General features: G+C 41.2%; 1 protein-coding gene and 1 long non-coding RNA gene across 8 annotated transcripts in view; one reads left to right on the forward strand and one right to left on the reverse strand.

Moving 5' to 3' along the window:
• LOC122567626 overlaps nt 1–21,531 on the reverse strand; it is a 585,073-nt gene that overhangs the window by 361,713 nt on the left and 201,829 nt on the right. Inside the window, exon 1 of one of the 7 annotated variants that reach the window (XM_043726377.1) lies at nt 777–1,546. The exons of the other annotated variants lie outside the window; for them this stretch is intronic. The gene's annotated coding sequence lies outside the window, so the exon portion shown is untranslated. Of the gene's footprint in view, nt 1–776; nt 1,547–21,531 lie in introns of those variants that run through there. 7 annotated transcript variants of the gene reach the window in all.
• The window catches only part of LOC122567643, a 29,388-nt gene continuing 9,457 nt past the window's right edge, over nt 1,601–21,531 (forward strand). Inside the window, exons 1-2 of the long non-coding RNA XR_006316851.1 lie at nt 1,601–2,207; nt 2,286–2,387. This is a non-coding gene — a long non-coding RNA (uncharacterized LOC122567643). The remainder of the gene's footprint in view (nt 2,208–2,285; nt 2,388–21,531) is intronic.

Genomic DNA, 21,531 nt, shown 5'->3' on the forward strand with positions numbered 1-21,531 from the left:
CGAACGCAGCCGGCTCGAATATCAACTTTGCAGAAAGAAAAAGCGATTTGACATTCCTATTCGGAGTAAGTAAAATGAATCGATTCTCTTGAGTCTTTTCGAATTATTAAAGAGAGTTAAGACTTATTTTGAATGTTTCTAATTGTTATAAAATACATGGTAAAATTGTGATATTTGAATCGAAGTGAAAAATTGGGGTCGTTTGATATATCGAAGAGAAATATAGATCGATAACGGCGGCCATCTTTACAGCGTACGGATGTATAACAAGACGTTAATAATTGCTTCGATACGCGACACTGAAAAGCGTTGAAGTTAACTATCCAAGATCATACAATCTAACCTACATCTGTCATCGCGAAAACGTATTACGCGATCCTTACTTTCTAAGTGTAACCGTGTCAAACTATATTACGATCGATCACTGTCTAACACGCGATCGACCATTACGTTAATCGACGTCGACAATGGGTTGGCTATTTCGATGAATCCCCGCGACGCGATGCGATATTTTCACGCGAAATTGCGATGGAAAGTGCATCTCGCACACATAGACGTGCGAGCGATACTGCACATCGACACTAAACACGGGTAGCGAAAAAACGGTTGCACGAGAAGAGGTAGAGTCCACAAATCGTGTAATTAACGTGCACACGTTTCAGCGAAATCCGCGACGTGTCGCGTTTGCGCGCGTACAGAGTGTAAATCACGCGGACACGAACCATACCCACGTTTATTTGGCGCGTAAAAACGCCTGGTCAGTCGTATCGCATTACCTTGTCAACGAAATCGTCCGGTGTCCCGCCAACCAGCCGGAACAACAAGTTTCTCACATTTTCAGCCCTCGGCGCGCTCTCGTTCTCCCGCTGGGCCACAGAGCACAATCTCCGAACGAGCGTGGTTGCACGCGGCTATGATCACGGCACTGACTAGAAAAAACCAATACAAACAGGAGCAGCAGGCCTTATATATCTCCTCCGGTTGAACGGCGTACAACCGGCTTCCGCACTTCTTCCTCTTCCTCTTCTATATTTTTTTTTTCTCTCGTCTCACACTGTGATCGCGTGCGAACGCGCCCCGTTATGGCGCCGCTGTCGGCGATCAGCGACGCAACGTTCACCGCGACGCGGCACGCGCCAACCAATGCCCATATTTCTTCCTCTCGTTAAAACCACCACTCGATCGTCACACGGTAAACGGCAACAACAACACCGGCGGAGTTTGATCGGTACAGTCGCGCTCGTAATCGACCACACGCGAGACCGAGATCGTCCGCTCAAAGAGATCCGGTGTACCACACGATCACCACCACGTTAACGACGACCACCGCACGTATCAAACACGACTGCTACAAAGATCCACAAACGCGTGACGATCGCGCGAAGACGAGGACTAGCACAACGGCGCGACGACGATGACTAGGACGACGCGACTACAACGACGACGGCGGCGGCCGGCTCGCGAGGACCTCTTCCGCCGCACGATTCATGACCACCGACGGAGAGCACGTCGCTCTCGTGGCGACGACTGCGCCACTGCGCGGTATCTCGTCGAAACGATCCGACGGGCACGCGAGAGGGGTAAGGACGGAAGATCGGAGAAAGAGAGAAGAAGGGGGATGCCGGAAAGGGAGAGAGATAGGTAGATCAGTGCGCGTGCACGTAGTAATAGTAGGCTACGGGTAGAAAGAGAAATATATAGATCGTGTATCATTGTATGTGTGTGTTATATCTGTACGTATATATAATGTGCGTAGCCTAGGAAGAGCAAGAGAGAAATGACTAGGATTCAACGGAAGAGCGCGAACGCGTACGACGAAGACTTAGCAGAAATTGACGGTCGTTCGCTGCGTTTGGATCATCGCATCGCGTCGTGACAAACGTGTCGTATATACCACCGACGGATGGATGGACACACACGTTGGGTTGAATTTTCGACGGCCGCGTTTTAGTTGTTTGTCGCGTTGTGCAGCGGCGCTCACGACGTTGGGACGCCCACCACCTGTAGTGCTCACCCTCTTTTCCTCGCGGCCAACCGTCCTTCCGCGCGCGCCATAGGCGCGCGCACTCGCGCTATGTCGTCCTTTCGGCCCGCTTCCCCTTTCATGCTGTACGTTCCGATCGAGTGGGGGAAACGAATTTTAAATTCACGTCTATGTTGTGGTTGTCATCGCGAGTCTTTGTCATCGTCCGTAATGCGGTTCATTTGTACGTTGTCTTACTTTCTAACTACTATATACATATCTTGTAAGATATTGATTATTCATACCGATAACAAACTTGCAGGACGCTGAGTAGTAAATTGCAACGGAAATCATGTTTATAAACATAACCACAAACAGAGAGCTATGCGACAAGGTTCGCCGAGTCATTATGTTCGAGCTAAGGGTAAGTACACATACTTAGAATGTTTTCAAAGTCGATCTCCTTAAAGACAAAGTGTTATTTCGAAGAATATTATTGTTTAGTTTCAATTTATTCTTGAACGAAGAATCTGTAATGCACGAATCTGTACGTATCATGCCATTGCGAGTTTATAATGTTTCTTATGTTCACCATTAATATTGTAGTATAACTAAGAGTGACAGAGTTATAAAATGGCGAAATATGATTGAAAATCTTTCTATGAAACTCGATATATGTAACTTCTACTAAAAGTATATTTTTTAATTATTAAATAATTGCATTTCTATCGTTATAGTCTACTCGTACACGCGTTTTCTACCTACGTCGTAACAATCTTTTACTTTTTATATATGTAAGAAAGATGCTTACGCTATTATAATCGTGGCACAAATTTATTTTAATACATATGTACAGATTAATACATTACATATAATACATACAGATTAGACAGATACATAATAAATGCAGATTATAGAGTCAATTACTACTTTGCTCTCGCCTAAACTATAATCAACATATATAGCACGAAGATGGATTCCTCAGAATTGATTGTTTTTCATTATAAATATCAGACCGAATTTTGCAAACGCAACAAGTATAACACGGAAACCAATCATTAATTTCGAGATACATCGGTAGCACGGTAGCTATGCAAATAAAGCTTGGACGAATTTGTTACCATACCAGGAATGTTATCGCACGCTGTCTGCGTAAGGTGTAAGGTGTAAGGTGCAACATTTTAGCGTGGTTCCTTACTTGCGGTTCGCACCATTATCCCGGCTCGTTTACAAAAAAATGCAGCGTCTGGTAAGCTTCTCGTTTCTTAACGGAGAGATAGAGGAACGGATATACCGCAGCCTCGACCCTCCGTAAACACGGATTAAGGGAAATGTTCCGGTGTAACCTTACTAATGGCCGTGAAAAAACAAATCTATTTGACATAGAGCTTCTGTTAATTGTCAACGTGGCCGCAGAATTTTCGTTATTTCCTGTGTAAATAATTTCAACCGGGAATTATCTGCACGTTTTGTTTTCCCGCCAACGTTAGCTGCTGGACGTTGCTCCAGCCTGTTACTGCTCCGCATGTTATTGCTTCACCTGTCTTCGATGTTTCTTTGCGCCCGCGCACAATTTTCATCGCGAAAGAAACGGAAATCAAGCCAGCCTCTATATTTCCGTCTGCTTCACTGATATTCCTTGTTTTCACTGATCTCGACCTACTTATTCCCAACAGTCATTGCTTGGAAAACAAATCGTTCTAATTTAAAGTAAATTTAACGTTTATGCCTCCTTACGAAATGATGTACATAGTACGCTTGGTACTTTTTAGTGGACACGTTATTTGAACACTACTGTCCAGACTGAGCAATCGCAGATCAGGTCTCGTTTTCTTTTCTCCGAATAAAACAGGAGTTGTAAAAGTCAAGCTACGTGGTTTTATGATCGCGGATTATAATTGGGTGAATCATAAAGCATGCGTGGTAAAACGAGATTGAAGGCTATGGCAATACCAAAAGTTACGTTCTGATGTCGCATGCAGTTAAGAAGATATCTAAATGTTCTCTATTTAGAAATTGCGAGTATAACAAGATCGGAACGTTAGACCGCATAATGCGTGTAGATTATACATTAAACGTAAAACATGCTCCGTCGACTAAATATGCTCTTTCAATATTCACAAGATCGTTCATTAAACATCTGAGCAAGCAGCATATTTTATCGGATACAAATGGCTGGGGGAGAAATCAACCTCGTGTACGTTAAAGTAAAATAAATTACAAATTTACTATTGAGAAATGATAACAAAAGGATCGAGGAAGGAACTTTCGATTCCTCTCGCGTACATTCACTAGGTTCGCTGCAGCCTTTTTTTAATTTTCCTTTACTAAAAAATGTTAAACTTGGTCGGATGATACACGCGTACGAAAATTTATTTCAATGAACAAGCTTACGCCGCGCCGAGATTTTGAAGGAAAAAGAAATAACAATCGGAAGTAGGCAGTTCTATTTTTAATATGATTGACAAGACACGCCGATAGGGAGGCAGGAGTTGGCGATGGTTAAGCACATTAGTCGGGAAAATTACGATCGACGAACAGTTAGGAGCATAACGACCGTAGAAAAGCGGTGCTGTAAATCGTTGAAATGGCGCCACAGGGATCGTCTCTTTTTGCCGTGGTCGGTTGTTCCCCGGACTTTTTGTAAAATACACGTAGGCCACTTTGCTGCGCGTAGATGGCACTTCGAATTTCGAGAGTGACCGCCAACGGATTTACAAAGTGAGGAAAAGGCACAACGCCATTTGTCTCGCTCACCTAATTAACTGCAGCCGCGGATTCAAACAAAGCTGCTCGATTTAATAACAATTTTGCTGGCGATGTTAACGAGATCCCATTGGATCATTAATTCCTGGCCCCCCTTCCTAACGTGTCGTGACTATTCGCACCCAGCTTCTTTGCTTCGTGTTTTGTAACCGATACATCCGTCGATATTTTTAGTAGAGAACGCGAGAAAGCTCGGCGAATCAGTTTGATACGAAACAGCGAGATGGTTGTACGGCATGCATAGCGGCAATTCGTATCTACGGATCCAAATTCTCAATAGATCCGCAAATAGTTGCCAACGGATTCTCTCTGCGAGTGATTTGCAACCGCACGTTCCAATAACTTATGTCAAGTAATTACATTGTTGCGATTACAAATAATTGCGTTGTCTAGTTCAAGTAGAAATCCATTTGAGTTAGATTCATTTTACGTCCCTTGCACAGGGATAATCAACGGTTCCGGGTAAGCTGGATAAAACGCTCGTAAAGTCTTGGTCTTTATCCGAGAAAATTAAGTGTTGCTGCGTGCTCGCCTACGCGACCATGCTTATTTATTTATCGGGACGAAAATAAAGAACAACGATTGATTATGTTTAGAAGAAGCGGCTAGTAGAGCTTTATTTGGCATAATTCATTTTTATAAGATATTCATTCTTACTGGATGGTGCTCACACAGATATGTTTGCGATAGTATGTAAATTAAAGCTTTTATAAATAACTCGTCTTCGTGATTCATTGTTTAATCCATAAAAAATATTAATCGTGGATATTTACTTCGTGTTTCGCAACGTCTTGATAATTGCGATAAAGGCACATCTTTTTAATTAATTCTCGAAGGTTAGATATACCTGGCCGAGGGAGATGCTTAAAGAATTTTTAACAGCATCGGATAAACTCCACGTTCCTCGCTATTTACTCGGTCGCGTTTTAGTCTTTCCAAGTACGGTAATAAATCTCCTCAAGGCAGTATACTCCCGCTATATGTACTTTCTTTCCTTTTGCCGAGATTCTCTGAGGGCTCGGATTTAATTAAAATATTCTATGCGCTTCTTATACCGACATGGAGTAGGCGAGCATCGTATTCTTCCAAATATAATATTCATTTTGCGAAACGCCGTCAGATAAAAAAAAGGAAATTACCCCGCTGTATCACCAGCATTCCATTCTAACGTATAAGTGAATCACGATATTGAATTAATGCAGATTAATGTCATGTATATGGAAAGGGATGATAAAGAGGAAGTAAGAAGTGGATGACCTTTTTAAAATTACCGGAATATAATGCAACATTGCTCGATATATTCATGAAGAAATCGGAGCTTCGAAGATAGCATGCGTGTTTTCTTTGGCTTGTGCTTTGGCGTATTCAGATGATCTCAACTTTTGTTTCCTCGTTCATATTTTGGCAGAATGTACAATTTTCTGCAGATTAAATATAACGTTTACTATGTGAAATTATTAGACATCAAAATTAAATTTATTCGCAGCAATTGCCAAAACTGGAATGGGGAGGGAGAAGAAACGAAAGAAAACGAAAAAGAGGAAAAGAATGAAGAAATAGGATTGTCAAAAGAGCAGAGGGAAAAAAGGGAGGGGAAGATGAAGGAGAATAGAAGCTGAGGGAAGAAAGGGTAGACATATGGTGAAATGGGGAGTGAAAAAAGAATGATACGAAAGAGAAGCCGTTACATTTGTTTACTTTAATCTAATACCTGGCTGACATGAAATTTGTATATCCTACCTCATCATTATTCAATTCTAAATTTGTTTTATCATAACTCAATCACGATATTTCACTGTAAATAATCTAATTTTTAGATATTTTTAATTATTGAAACTACTTTAACTAATTACATCACTATAATCAGATATATTTGCTATGGAAGATGTATAACTGCGATCTCCACAGTATTAACAGACCACGATAATTGGAATTTTAAATACTCTACAATATTTCTAGGGTTTATCGATTTTTCCCGTAATATTTTCCACATATCAGTTCGTTGACAGAAAATTCATACATTCGTTTCGTGAAAAACGTATAATCCTCGTTCTGTATTTTGCATACGGATATTGGCACTATGCTCACGGATATTATCAAAATTGGTAATCAAAGTAAAAAGTACACAACGAGAGAAGAAGAGAGAGAAAGAGAGAGAGAACGAGAGAATTTTATATACGAAGCATCAAGCCGAGTAAATGGTCAGTGTAGTGAATAGATCAGAATGGAAATTCAAATATGTATCGCGATTCGACGTCATATAATGGCGACCGAGCCAAAACGCATGAAATGGCAGGATGATGATCGCACATACTTGAACACGCACACATAATACACGTACATATTTATTTCTAGAAAAACGTCACGACCGCAAGATTCCGTCACGAAATTTCTGGCGTGGATTCAACGAAATCTTTTTGGCTCCGAATCGACATATTCGACCAACCGCTCTATAGATAAAATAGCGTTTCATTCATCGTGGATCATTTTGTTAAGCCCACGTGGCTTATGCCGGGCATTCACGTGAATCGGCAAGCATGGAACGTTGCGAAAATCCATTGGAATATCGTGCGCCCACCGAAAAGGGCTTACCGGACTGTTACCAGAAATTTTCGCTGACGTACGTTGAGAGGTTTTGAGAGAAATCGCCGCTGTTACGCATTGCGTGTAGACGGAGCGCGCGTTAAACGGCGCGCGTTCTCTCGTTATCCGCTGAAATATGGTGTTAATATTAGCTGGTTAAAGCGCGGCTCCCTGTAAAATGCCCTTAAAATTGAATCATCGAACCTCGGCAAGAACCGTTCTGTATGTATTTGTTCGTTGTGCAATCGTGATACATGATATTATGATAAATTCATTTGCGGTTTGACGTCAGAATTCTCAGATCGTAGATATCTGAAGAATTTGAAAACATGTAGAGAACATTTGCGATTAAAATTGGCATACTACACATTTAAGATGTTTTCAGAGTAGATAGTAAGGTTTGTACAAAGCATATCACATTGTGAACAAGAATAGAAATATATTTTACTTGATATCTAGCAATCAAAAGTTCCAAGTATCCTAGAGCCCAAAGAATTAGCTCGAAAACCTACTTCTCTTTGGTTCTATCTATACGCATATACCTACTCGTATATCTGTCTGTATTTTCGACTTATTTTATTTTATTGTCTGTTATGTTTTATTAATATACCATTCTACTTCTGCTAAGTAATGCACATTTACAATAATATCAAAGTTACTATTATTAGTCCACAACCTTTTTCCCCTGCATGAATAAACTAAAAATACCAGTTGTTAGATAATTAACAAAGAAAATCCATCTCTCTATATAGCAAATTGCTCGTTACATTTTATCGTTATATTTTTACCGTTTTCACAAGTAAGAACCATTTATCCGAGAAGAGGGCGTGAAAGTAGCTATATTGCTCTTAATTTCGTCCGGTACACAAATAAATATGCAGTTTCGTCAACTGTGAGTCAATGCGGCTCGCAGTAAAGTTTCCGCTTCGCAATTTCCCATTTACGCACAGTTGCCCGTGTATCATGGCCTATTGTACCGAATGCAGTAACTTAATGCATCATCTACGAGTTGATGATGCAGCACGGATAAGTCTAATTTGAGTTGCTCCACGTAACCAGTTCCACGAAGAAAACTTTGCATGAGATGGAGATAATAGTGGTACATGTTATTCCACGTATATTGCGTGTACGAGATGTTAAGCGAAGTCTATAACAACCTCGTACGTTGCTGTGTATCCGGAAGTCGAAATATGACGATTCTATAGCCGAGCGTTTTCAAAAGAAAGATTTTCTCTCTGTGATTGCTTGCAATTCAAATTGCTTGCCTCAACTTAGAATTAAGAATTAAAGATTGAACGTAATTCAGAAGCATTTTTATTAAAAACAAATGCTATATTCATCCGACATATTACGTTCATGTAATTCGCAATTCTTTTTTCTAATTCTTCACTTTTTCCAGTCAATCAATATAATCGAATCTTACTTTACACATTGCGGTTATGAAAGAAAATTCGAGAATTTTGAAAAAGATTCTTTTCACTGATATTTCGTCTTCAAAATATTCCCATTTTCATAAAGTTTCATACTTATAAGAACAAGAAAATCGAAAAGATATTTGAAGCATCGTGAATTCTATTAAAACAAACAAGCTGAAAATAAGCTTCTTCGCTCAATAAATTAACCATACGTATCAGCGATCAGCTCCACCTTCGAGCAATCGGATCGAAATCACGCACTCTGCCAAAATGCCCCTCGAAATCGGCCAGTTACCACCGAGAATTATCGACAGTCGAAGCCCCTTCGACTGTGTTTCCATTTCCTATCAGGCCGTGCCAAATGACGTCGAAAAGTCGAGCCAACCCCCGTGTGCGTTATCGCGCTGGGCGAAAAATAAAATTGGTCGACGGGAGGGTCGGTCGTTTTCGAAATTTCCCAGAGCTTCGCTGTGATTCTCGAGAAGGTCGACCTGGGGCGGGAGATGGTGGAAAACTAGCTGACAGATCATCCGGTGTTACCGTGGCTCGTTGGATTATCGAGCATGTCCGTGGAACTTTGGTTTTGACGGACGGCTCTGTTATTACTGTCATTCCGGCCTCCCTCGAGCTTCTGCCACGTTAATCCTTTCGTCATCGCGCGTCCCGTCCATCGAACTGTTTTAATGAGATGCTCCGCGCTTGAACTTGTCCCTCCCCCTGGCTCGAAAATGGAATTTTTAATCCGCCTGTCTCGAATCATCCCTGTTGTTTTTTTCATCGGTTTCGTTGCTCGACGCTTGACGTTTTCAGTGTTGGTGTTTGAGTAATTACCGGAGGCTTATCAGCCGGTTGACGCGTTCCTCGTCGGTGTGAAATTAGTCGGACACCAACGCGCGATGCTTGAATAATTAGATATTTACGAAGCCAATTGTGGCGAATCTTGTATCAGAAATTTGTATAGAGAAGAGGGATGAGTTTATTCGATGAATCGATACGTACGTTTCATTCGATTGGTTACACTTGTTAAGTTGATTGTTTGCAAGACGTGTTTGTACACTGAATTCATAGTGTACCGTTTCGTGATGGTTTTGGAATTAATAAAGTGGAGTATGTTATGAACACATGACGTCATATGATCCGTTTGTGCACGCTGTATTTCAACCTAACAGCTCGAAATAGATATGGCAATTTTTCATATAATAGAACGAAATAATTCCATAAATCAGTCTTACAATACAGTAATGTAATTTCAATACAATATCTACTTATATAATTGGAAATAAAATGTGTGACAATTTTAAAGTTGTTCTTCTGTAAGACGTGAAAAATTTGACTTACTGTGTCTTCTTTCTATGATCTTCATATAGCTTCATCTACTCGATCCATGGTATTTACTACATCGTTCGTAATCAAAATTGCCCATCTTGAAGAAACCTATCGTTATCATAATAACATCCTTAATCGAATGTAAATGTGCCGTTTACGATTAGTAGAAGAAACCAAAAGAAAATAAGAGGAATACTTGGGAACGTATAAATTATCTGTCAACCAGGTTATGCAGATCCCCACGGAAATAGCCGTAACAGAAGAAATAATCCCAGATAAGACGTGCAAGGAGCAAGTTCGTCGAGATAAAAACTCTCGACGTTCATCACGAGGGTAACGTTTGTTTCGGTAGATTTAAACCATTCAGCCGCCCCCAGCTTGATACAATCCAGCTAGGAATTAAGTCGAGCAAAGGCAAAGAGCTCCATTCCTAGGAATAAATCCTGAAATGGAAGTTTGCCACATAGAATATTTGGTTAACAGAAGCTAATGCAGTTTTTCTGTAGATTAATAATTAAAATAATTGCCAGCGTTTCATAGAAATGATTTCTGATTGCAGGAAAAAGTAAATAAAAGTAAATTTACATAAATGATTCGCAACAAGTCACCAATTAAAATAACGTGGCTTTGCCTATGTTAGCTTCACGGGGATACAACTTAAAGTAGGTCAATCTGCGTTTCGTTTTCAAACAAAAATCCTATTATCGCGAGCAAAATATTTTATTCGTACGTTTAGGAATAGGATCCACAAATTATAGATTAAACGTGACTAACGGAATTATATTCGAGATATAGTTCAGTTATTTCGCTAAGTAAATCTTCCCTATATAAGGGATGGATAAGATATTTATCGCTTAATGAAAGAGAATGAATTCCAACAAACACTGTTCATTTCCAGCTAATATACAAACCAAAGAACGCTGAATTACCAATCACCTGATCCATTATATCGATGAGAGCAAAACATGAAACGCGACTTGCATTACAAACAAATCGGCAAATCAAAAACCACGCTACCATCAATTGAAAGAACCTTCTATCTACCTGCTACGAATGTTACTATCATAAGTTGAATATAGTACAAGTAAGCAATCTCCTAGTTTCTTCGCAAGTCGTGGATACGATGTAACTTTTCTGTGAAGTTGCACCCTTTTCCAATTAACGCGTTGATAAAAGGCTGGTAGTCGGTTCCGTATCGGAAGTGAGAGGACGATGTGCCCTCCGTGCACGCGAACACGCCACGACTAGAAGTAATTGGGTTACATCGCGCGAGGATTTATTGCACGAAGAATACGAGAGGGATTCTGATTCTACGCCTGCTGGTAGACGGCGTGGCTTCGCTCTCGCGGGGATCTCCCTGGTACAAATCGAATTAAAATTCCGTAGCATCGTTAGAACCCTCCCAGTACTACGGGACTTCGAAGGAACGCCGGGGCAGGAATATACCTACCGGCGTTCCGCGTGCTTGCGTGACTGCCAGAGTTTCAGGGTCGTACCGAACACTCGGAAGAGAGGAGCGTTGAATTGCTCTTTCTTCCCCCTTCGTGTTCGCCACCGTACTCCGACACTACTTGCCCGGTCAAAAGTCCGTGCCTTGCCTCGTGATTTTGGGAATGGTAAAAGAGGAATGCCATTCCTACTCTTTTCATTCCTTTTCGACTCTTTCCTCGCTACTGGAATTTCAAACTTCGAGAAATAAGGCATATTGTTAGATCTCGTTGTCCTTGCGAGTAAAGTAGAAAATCATGTCTTGGACGAGATATAAAAATTCATTTAGAATTTTTCGTGTTAGCGTACGTAATATAGTCTGTATAATAACGATCTTACCAATTTAGTGTCGTTCCTTTGAGATAAATGATAAAAACCACGATAATTGTGGTTTTGATCTAACGTGTTGTAGCGTTATTGAAATTCCGAAAAGTTTTTACCATTATTTCCCAGAACAGTGACCTATCAATTCGTCTCGCATTAACTTTCAAAGCGAAACGCCTTCTCGAGAAGAGATCGAAAATTCCCAAGCGCAAAGGCGCATCGGCGCGAAGGTATCGAGAGCAACCACGTCGATCAGCGAAGCGAGACGTTCCTCGAGTCGTTTCCTGCTGAAAGTCCCACAGTTCCAAGCTCGACGTTTCGAAGCCGTAGGACAACTGTGAAAGAGGAATGAATCGAATGTTTGTTTTTCGTCGTCGAAGGAGGTCGTCTCCCGACTTCGAATCGGTCTTTCTCGTGGCGAGGTTGGCGCTGCAACTAAGAAGGATCGATTCGTCTAAGGGCACCGGCTATCCGTTAGCGGGACGGAATAGCCTCGAGGGACAGGTCCTGAAGCGCACACACCGAGAGCTCTCGGTGTGGCTCGACGTGGCATGCCGTCTCGCGCGCCAACTCAGCCCCAAATTAATGCTTGTCCCTTGCAGTAACTTATCTGCCGACCCGGTATATTATGGTCCACGATCGCCGTTCGCTGACGAATGGCCGACTATTTTCTTGCGCAGCTTTCGCTATTTCACTGGTCTCCGTCAAGCAACATAGCAACTACCCATTACTAATTCGTGTTTTGAGCGACCATTTGTCACGTGCGCGCGTTTATTGGCATCTCAGACTGGGCTGTATATTGAAAGAACTTCAATTAACGCGCGAATGACAACGGTATAGCTTGAGATATGAACTTGGAAATGGCGTTGAATGACTTTTTGTTTCAGAGCAGGGTAAGCAAAAGCGATGATATTGATGAACTAGTGAAAACGACTGTCTTATATTTTGATCAAATTTAAGAAAAAAATGTTTCACGATCAAGAAGATAGAACTTGGTTAAAAATTTGGGTTTCTATTTTATGAAAAACTAATATATCGTTACTATACAGAGAGATATGATTTGTAATTGGAATATCTAATTGTGGATGAAAAATGTGAATTTTATTTTATAAATGATATCATGTCACATCGATGTTCTTAAAATAGGGATTTCAGATTGGTAGCGTAAACATTATGATACAACTTTCAAGTTTAAAAAATTTCTACATCGAACGAGAAAGTTCAATTTCGGTGACTTAAATCCAACGAATCGAAAGACAAACTTTTCTATAAAATTTCAACAGTGCCGTTACGTTAAAGCATTAGAAACATGATGTACGATGGAATTCCAACATTATCAATCGTATTTCCGTCGAGCTAACGAAAGAATCGCTCTGTTCATCAACGTTCTATCAACCCTGTTGGCAAAGTCCGAGATCGATGGTTTTGAAACGCCATTATCGAGGCTCATCTCAAACGTCGTCGAGCAATTCATTCTGTCGGCTTCGAAGGTGCCCGGTCCGTTGTATCTTTAGAAACAATTTTGGAAAGTTATCGGCTGTCAAACCAAGACAATCTACGTTCCTCCCGTCAAGTTAACGTCCGTCTAGGGCAACAATATATCACACCAACTCACCCCGGTATAGATATTATGGTCCACTATTGCTGACGCTGAAGGATGGCCGACTATTTTCCTAGCGAGCTTTCGCTATTTCTCCACCTGTCGTCCGTAAGAATGATAGTGAACCGAGCTTAACACTGTGAAATTGCATTCTAAATGACCGGCAAATTTTACATTGCACCGAAGTGTGTGCGTTTTTCACAGAAAATAAAATAAAATTTGCTTCAAATTGAAATTATTTACAAAATATCAAAATTAATTAGAAACGCGTACTTGCCTTATGGAACATTAAATCCAGCAAATCTATGAATGGGAAATATTCTTTTTAATCAATATTCTATTTCAATCAATCCTTAATATTGTGTCGCTTTTATAAACACCGAACATATCACCAGAAGATACCAACAATTTTATGAAAGTGCTACCAAATGACACGAAATTTAATATACTAAAACTTAATCAATCAAAATAATTTCTATAGCCAATGTATAGCCATGTAACTACTATAGAAATGAAACGGTTAAATCTTCATTTTTATCATCATCCCACTCTTCTTCTAATTTACCAACCAATCAATAACCGAAAACATAATTCTTGTTTAAATTTGTCAGGTCGAATTCCTATCAGAACAGACTTGTTCAACCCATCAGTCTACTAATTGCTATTTCAAATTCCAGAAACAAGGTACGAGTTCTCCTTCGTTTAAAAACCACTCGATGAACCACGAACGAACTATGACTCATTATTCCTCGTTTCTTTTTCCTCGAACAGCGGTTTAGAGTTGTTACGATAGGTCCCGGCGCGTAACCGTAACCGCGTCTGCATTCCTTGGCAATGTGCCAAAAGCGGGCTTTTCTATTCGCCGAATACGTAATTCACGTGGATGCGCGTCGTCGGAAACGAGCCCGCCGACCTTCTTTCGAATCGCGCGCGGAACGCGGGCAAAAGAAAGCGCGGCCACGCGTAATCCGACCTGACCCGTGCCACCTCCGCCGCGTCTGACGACCTCACAAACTCACCGTCCGCATTTAGAATTTTACAAGCGGTTCCGCTCGGTTGTGCGCGCGCCGCGTTTTGCGAATTTTCGACGCGAACGCCGTTCGATTCAAAAGGTTGACCACGCCGGTTATTTTCGGCCGGCCGAGAGGTGCTCCGTTGGATAATCGAATCAACGCGTTGAGCGCGAAGCATGCTGTTAGAGGCTATCAATTTTTTTCTTCTTCTTTCTAATCAAAAGTTTGAAATTGTTTGGAAGCTTGGTAAAATCTTGGTGTACTGGGTAACATGGATTGATGAATGGATTAAACAGTGAGGAATAAGTTAATGTCGTTAGTTGATCCTTTCAAGATCGGTGTTTTCTTTAGTCTGTAAGAAAAATTGTTGTTTGTTAATTGTTGGTGAAAATGCAAAGCTGCCTGGTTTCAATAAATTGGTATCAAATTATGCGTCATTTCCGACAACAGTGAACACAATCGCCACGCCCATGCTTCAAACATCACTACACATACTAAAACAGTTGATGTTTGCTCGTCGTGACAGATATACAACACATCTAATCAACATGTAAATCCACAGTGCAACGATAAATAATACAATTGTACAACTTGAAAATTGTTCGTTAACGCTAGGAAGTTGGTTCTCCTGGCTATAAATGAAATTAAAACAAATGTAGGTATAAAAGTGGAAGATAGTGAGAAAATCATGTCCGCAACCAGATTTAAAATTAACTATTGCTGGCGCCTTAACAAAGGTTGAAAATTATGTTGATGTAATGATAATATTTCATTTGAAACTGGCTACTTAATTGTCATCTCTGATTACGACGATACGGAATTTTTGTATGTAAATTAAGCGGCAACCGGAGGATAAATACGTTGCGTGGAGTTCTCTTCCAAAGCTGTACTTTCCAGAGTTTTCAAGTTTTCATATAAGAGTATAATATTATAAAAGATAATTAAGTGGTCTAGTTTAGATAGGAGCATGTAGTACAAATTAAAATTAGCGAAAGATATTCTCTCGAGAGGAATCCGCAAAGTAATCTTGTAGAGCATAAGTTAGATGTTTATTCCAGTTTGTCATAAAAGCGTACTATTTTCCATTTTAATTTGGATCTGACGTTTCCGCGAAAAGAAATTACAAACATTTAGAAAAGTCTCCATTTATGATGAATCGTTTCCCAGAAGTCACCTCTATTATCATATTTCATATACCATACCTACTGACTTTGAAAGACAGACCAAATTAAATTTCTATATCCGGTGATATTCATATCAGGATTAATACGTTATGGATCTATATTAATGAAAAAAATGTTGCTTTTTGTGAGCATTATGCGTTATCTTCTCTGTGCATTACGTCATACCTTCAAATCGTTCTAACCAAATAAATGAAAAGTTTGAACAAATAAAATACTCGTTCTTGATATACTTAACTTCGTTGGTTGCCTGAAAATTGGATAAACAGATTAACGTGCAGAAACCGCGTGAAGCAAGCGACAATATAATAGACTAACGTTCGCTTAAAGTTCAAGTGCAATAGCGTGAACAAGAGATTGCACGATCACCTAACTCCTCTATTCGTTTAAAACTTGGTTAAATTACAGTTCGTTGAAAAAGGTTAGTGCTTTAATCCCACTTCGCTCTCGATATTAATATAAAAATGAGCTACACTTTGTTTAAAAAATTCAAGCAGAATATCTAACATTAAACAGCGATAACGCAATAAACCAATTACTCTGTTCGTTTAGGGTTTTGGATAGAATGGTCGCGTGATGGAATTCCCATATTCATTTAAACTCGTAAGCACGATCTAACTCCGTGCTGTTAAAAAGTTGGAGCGCAACAGTGTCATAAACTAGGCGATTACGCTATATATTCGCCTATACTACGCTATACATGGCATAGCAATTTAGCTGGAAGTTTTAGCGCGATCGAGTAAAGAATTAAAACTCCGCAGTCTCGTAAAGCAAACGGTAACGCGATCAACGACTGATAGTTTACCTGAAACTGTTTTATTGCACGATCAAATTGAGCAAATAATATTAATTCAAGTGAATTGCATTTGAATAACAGAAACTTTCTACGATCACGTATCTCCAGTGGATAAAGTCAGTATCAGTCGCGACTGGAAAGTCGTGAGTCGACTTTAATCGTCTTCTTTGATAGAACGAATGCCTCTTCTTAACTTAATATCCGTCTTCTCTGGTAAGTATCATATTGGAAAGAAGTATTAAAGCGTTGTTTAATATTCGTGCAAGTTTCATCGCAATAGCGGAAAGTGAAAAGCGAAAAGTAAGCGGCGGAATGAATTTTCGCGCAAGTGTATGAAACAGCATTTTTAATGAAAATTCTCGGGGATACCAAAAATTTAACTAACGTAATTTTCCTACGCGATGTACTATTAGTTAATTAAGTAATTGAAACAAATGGTAACAATGAAAGTATAACGGTACAAATAAATAATTTCTACATTTTTTATTACATTTCTTATCATTTATGGCGCCTCTTAATGAAACTCAAAAACCAATAACGTTCAAACGATGGAAAATGTAAACGGCAAACTTAATCGTCGTTTCCATAAAAAATCTTCGTTTCTGCTACTTGAATCTTAAACAATTTCAACTTCTCAAATTGTCAGACAAAAAGAATACAGCAAACAAAATTTTTGTTAAGAAGCAGTGCTCTTGAACAATTATATCTGGCAAATGTTTCGTACTAAAATGTTATATCTGATAAATTAAACGACGTCTGAAATAAAATGGAACAATTCCACCGGCGTCTTAAAGAACGGATGAAATTAAACGTTTGACGAAGAAAGCCTCGTAAACAGTTTAGACCTTTCCGGTCACTTTGTTCCGTACGAATAAACAGCGAGCTCGTCTCGTCTGTTTCAGACGTGCCGTCGCTTTGCAGTTCGGTAATTAACTTGGCCGTGCAAACGAATCAAGACCGGATTCCGCAGCAATGGCGCGGCCGCTTCTGCAAACGCGCGAACGAAGTCGATTGGCCTAATCGTAATTTCAGCGGTACGAACGGCCCCTGCAGGACCAATAGTCGTTTCACGGTCACTGTAACCGTGGAAATTGCCTAGCGGGTTAACCGTAATTACGATCGTTCGTTATACGCGAATCACGAACGTAACGCCGCTGTTAACGACTTTCGCGTAAGAAAAAACACATGGCTGACTATGTATATTTTTTAATTTTTCTTTCATTTCTGCCATTGGAATGAAATAGAGGAAAAGAACGAAGAAAGAAGCATAAGAGAAAAGAAAAGGAGCGGACATTTTGATTTCAGGCCTAAGAATCGATTTGTCAATAAGATTTCTTAGCGCGCTTGTGTTTCAGACGGGATTGCAATATTTTTAGGATACTGGATGTCAGATTGGAGAATATATAAAAAAGTAAAAATTTGAGGACCAAATTTTGTTCTGTATATATCGTGCGATTATCTAGAAGTTTGTTCGTCGTAAAGTCTCGCGATAGATCGGTTGCTGAACTAAATAACATTGGCTTGGAGAATTGAAATTGAATGTGAAGCAGATTCGTCACAAACGCGGAAAAGCATCTAAATAATCCGTGACAGACGACGTCGATTTAAGATAAAAACGCTCTTCTCCTATTAAGCTCCTATTCGCTGCAAGGCATTTCATAAAAAAAGGTTCCACATACGCAAAACCGACGTATAGAGAGAAATTTTAATATAATCAATTCTAAATGCAGTTTTGCTATCCAAAAAATAAAATGTATTTCCTTCGTCCAACGTTTTATTTCCACGAAATCCATGTTCCGAAAATTTAACAAAAAAAAGCTCTCCGCCTCTTTTACGATTACACATTATACAAAATTACTTCCAAATCCTATGCAAACACATACATGGCCTGGTGTATACGTTGGCGCGCAGATCCGAGGAATATGGTATAGTTTAGTACGTACTAAATATCAGAACAGTGCACGAGAACAGGCTTGCGAAACGCGTATATATCGACGCGGCTGAATAAGAACGGCCCATCAACGATAACAAATATTTACGCCGAAAGTGTGACCAAATTTTTATAACCAGCTGTGTGCACCCTTGCAGTCTCACCCCTTACTGGTGGCGCGAAATGAAATACAAGCATCGGTGGCGCATTAATTACCGCGAATTCGACGTAGCCGCGCGAAGAACGTACATTACGTACCTAATCACGTTGAAATTTATCAGCGTGGCCGGGCAGCGCGCGGAATTAATTATAACGTGATCCGGAAAAAGCCCGAAAAATCTCTGGTAATTTACAATCCGGCGTTGCTGCGCGGCCGCGATACGAGCGTCCGCGAAATAATTGCTCACGTAAAAATTTCCCACTTCTATCCTGGAATCTGTGGTGGGGGAAGAAGAAACGCGTGACATCCCACGAGGGAAAAAAAGAGGCAAAAGGTGGAAGAGGCAAAAAGAAGGAAACCTGCACAGAGAGGGAATGAAAAGAGGAAAAGAAAAGGGAAGAACAGAGAAAGGGGGAGAACAAAAGTAGAATGGCCGGTTTTGACCGCGCTTTTTCCACTGGCATTGCGTAGGAAACTCTGCCTCGAATAACGGGAACGTATCTCGAGGTAAGTGGGTCACGATGCAAATAGTCGGGCGCAATTTGTGCACGGCGTCGTGGCACACGCCGTGACGCCGCGTCGCGTCGTTTCTCGTTCGTAGAGCATACACGAAGAGGGCAGCCGCGCCGAAAATACGCGCGGATTCGCGATGGAACAATGAGCGTTTGCTTGGTCGTGCGTTCCATCGTCGTGCTTTCATCGCGAAGCACTGGGTCCGGCGAAATAAAATTTCAATTTTCATCGCGTTTTTAACCGACCTTCTGTCTAACGCAGAAGAGGAGCCACCGGAAACAGAGACGAAGGAAAAGAGACGCGTCTCGTGCAAACGTATACAAACGTGAAGTTTTTCGTCGCGGTTGTGAAACGGGTGGAAAAAATTATTCCCGCGAACGTTTGTCTTATTTGACCTGGTTTTCAAGTTGCAGCGGTTTTGACATTGTATCAACTACCTCTGACCTCTACTTCGTGAGTGTTGTTAAAAATTTCCTATGCAAGGTCTGCTCTCGACAATTTGCGCGAAAATTATCCGCTGCATGATTCCCGTGTGTTTACGAACGGTCAGTGAGATAGGAGGTTTGCATCCGTTTGGGATTATAGTAAAGCAACGCTGGTTTCGATTGACGCTGATTCTTTGACAGTGAAACGAATGATGTTCCGATCAATCGACGGTAATTGAGAAGCGAGTGTTCCAGTTGGATCACGAGATTACGCTACGTTATGCTAAAGAACTTTTGTTAGGTAATATAAGGAAAGGGAGGTTTAATTGCAACGAAGAATAGATTATAATTTCGAAGATGAAAATGCAGACTGCATCGTACACGTCCAAAGTCACGTAAATAAAAATTGAAACATTACCAGTTTCACAAACTCGTACAATTTAGATTGACAAGGATTTTTTAGCGAATTGTTGTTTTCGAACATAGGGAAAACAAATTGTTTGGTATAAGAATTCGATAATAAGCATAAGAAGAAGAATCGTATAACAAAAACTAAAGATAGAAATTCTTAAACAAAAGGATACCGATAAATAAAGAGCAAAGAATCGGAGAACGGGATCATGCCCAATGATAATTCTGACAAAGAAAAAGAATGCACTCTAGTACACCGCTGGAAGCTACAATGTTTTCGAACGAGCGATATTCACCGCACCAGCGATTCGCTTAATTTCCAATTACATAGAAACATAATTTCTCCTCGAGTAAGCTGTTTTATCGGCGGGGGATACTCGCGTTAAATCGAAGCAGCGGGTTCAATCGGCCGAGACGCGATAAATTCGCGCAACCAGGCCAGTCGTCGATTTCTAATCACCAGCCGGGTAATCCACATTCTTGCCGTGTCGCAGGCCGATGCAGCCGATGTCCCTGATCGGTCGTGTTATTGGCCCCCGGGTCTAACGACGAGGAATTTACGCCCAAATAGAGTCACCTGCGCACCCCACCGAGGAACTTGCCGCCTCGCATACTACCAACTACACCATTCCAAACACCTTGGTACACGTTTATATTATAGATGTACGAACGCGCGTGCTGGGGCCAGTGCCGAAAAGCCGCGCGTCTCCTCTCTCCCCCATTTATCTGCTCTGCGCCAGGGTTTCTGCATAATAGAACAGGATGATGGCGAACTAGGAGGTGGGAGAGAGTGGTTGCAAGTGGCTAAGGGCGAAGTGGAGGCGATAAGGTATGACCAAGGCACGGGCACGCGATAGTAATAGGCAAGTTACGCCATTGTGCGAAGTTTGCTTGCGCTGAGCGTCCTACAGCCTCGGTTGCACCGCGTGTAAATGCAGGGCCATCGCGTTAAGGTGGGATTCGTGAGTGTAGAGCAGATGAAAGGGGATAGAGGAAGTCAGTGGGTTTCGGGGAAGAAGTCGGTAGAGAATGGACATATACATGGGGGTGCGGTGGAAGGGACAAGCGAGACAAAGAGGTGAGACAGAGAACGGGAGAAAGAATCGTGGAGAAGCAGAATGAAAAAAGGGTTATAAAATGGGGCGGCGGGAATAGTAGGCACACGGTGGAGAGAAGAGGAAGACATCGGTGGAGTAAAAGCGGGAGGGGCAGCGTAGCACGACCGGAAACGGAAGCTCGTGCAGGCGCCACCGGAAGTGACCTCGTAATTCTCCCTTCCAACCCCTCTTCACCTCGAAGCGTGCAACGCCGTTCCTCCATCCCCTTCGTCCATCCAACCATCAACCCTGAATTATAGGCCGCCTCTAAACCCTTTTGTCTGCGCTTTTCCTGTCGAGGATTCGAGACCTCGCTGCCCCTCTTGCCGCCCGTGATTTTCGGCTCGCTTTTGTTTTGCTTAGTGGAACGCCTGTCTTTCTCCTCGCTCCGTTCCAAGCTTCCCCTTCTCTCTGTCCATTTCACGAAGAAAGCGTGGCTTTATTGTTGCGAAAACGGTACTCGCTCATCCCCCTCGTTTCCCGACTTCCAGAGACGATCGAGGTCTCGCTTAAATCGCCGGATCTAAAGCGTGAAGAAAC

This window comes from Bombus pyrosoma, linkage group LG5, assembly GCF_014825855.1.
Source record: "Bombus pyrosoma isolate SC7728 linkage group LG5, ASM1482585v1, whole genome shotgun sequence".
In the NCBI taxonomy this organism is placed as follows: domain Eukaryota; kingdom Metazoa; phylum Arthropoda; class Insecta; order Hymenoptera; family Apidae; genus Bombus; species Bombus pyrosoma.